At 39.1% G+C, this 1,331-nt stretch overlaps 1 pseudogene; it reads left to right on the top strand.

Annotated features, from left to right (window-relative positions):
* The window catches only part of LOC115872551, a 1,660-nt pseudogene extending 1,529 nt beyond the window's left edge, over positions 1-131 (top strand).
* The last annotated feature ends 1,200 nt before the right edge of the window (positions 132-1,331 follow it).

Genomic DNA, 1,331 nt, shown 5'->3' with positions numbered 1-1,331 from the left:
GCCCATCTTGTCACATGTGTACCCCTAATCCCTCCTCTTCCTATTGCGTGTACACCCCTAGATAGTCCCCCTCCCATTGCTGTATTGCCTGTGATACGACCCCCTCCTGTGACATATAGGATTACCTGTAATCTGGGGTTTTGCATGCCCCCCAAGTATATATAAGCCTCAGTTAGAAATAAACCCCTCCCTCCATCTCTCACTCCCTCTCGCTACTCCTCTGCTCTCTGTGTGGACCAGGCTGCTGAGATCATGGCCGTCTGGGAGGTGAGCGTGCTACCATAAACTGTGTCTGACTCCTTTATTTCACTCTCTCTCCTGTCTTCTATGTCTTTATTATGATCTTTATATATTATCGCCGTACACTTGTGCCTACAGACCAGTGATATTATCAGGGACTCATTTACTCTGACAAGATTTCATGCCTCTTAATTGTAAAAATGAACATACGCAGGTCTAACAAGACTAGTGAGGTAAATCTACAGCCATAATAGTGAGGGAAGAAAATCTTAAAGAACTAGAGATAGTTATGTGTTTATTATTCATTTATTATTATTATCTTTTTTTATATAGTAATGTGTTTCATCAATGCTATACTTCACCCTGGATATATCATCCCTTCCATGTGACCCTTTTGTGAGGGACTGTCCAATTATCTTGCAGGTGCGTTTGGGGTCTCCACTTTGTCTATGCTCCATCATGTCAATTTGATTACTTATTTTTGAACTTCTGATATCTATTCCCATCACACCTCATTATCACATAGGCTGGTGTGCTCCTTCCATGTGGGTTTTTTTTTCCCCCTTTGGCTTCCCTGCTAGATGGCTACTTGCTTAACTACAAGCCTTTAAGACCACAGATGCTATATCCTTTCATAGCAAGGCATCATCAGCTTTCTTCACCACATTTGCTTATACACCTGCTTTGTCTTCAGCAATCATGTCGGGAAGGTGAGCATCAACGAATGCCAGTTTAATAGAGCAAAGTTATTGCGTTGAGGTAATACTTGAGTGGAGGCCCAATGTGCATCTGCTATCTTAATACTAAACCTATAAATATATGCACATAAATCTATTTCCTCATCATCATATATAAATATATTTACATATGTACATGCCTGTATTTAGACCTCTATAAATGCTCTATGCCTCCTAGTTCTTTTTTTTTTTTTTCATGTTTTATTTTTTTTTAATTTTTATTTTTTTAACATTTTATTAGGGGCTCATACAACTGTTATCCCAATCCATACACACATCAATTGTGTAAAGCGCATTTGTACATCGTTTCTCAAAACATTTTCTCTCCATTTAAACCCCCGACATTAGGTCCTC

This window comes from Echinops telfairi, unplaced genomic scaffold (genome assembly GCF_000313985.2).
Source record: "Echinops telfairi isolate 266 unplaced genomic scaffold, ASM31398v2 ScPeMD7_7425;HRSCAF=8463, whole genome shotgun sequence".
Lineage (NCBI taxonomy): Eukaryota > Metazoa > Chordata > Mammalia > Afrosoricida > Tenrecidae > Echinops > Echinops telfairi.
This window is presented reverse-complemented; position numbering and strand designations above follow the sequence as displayed.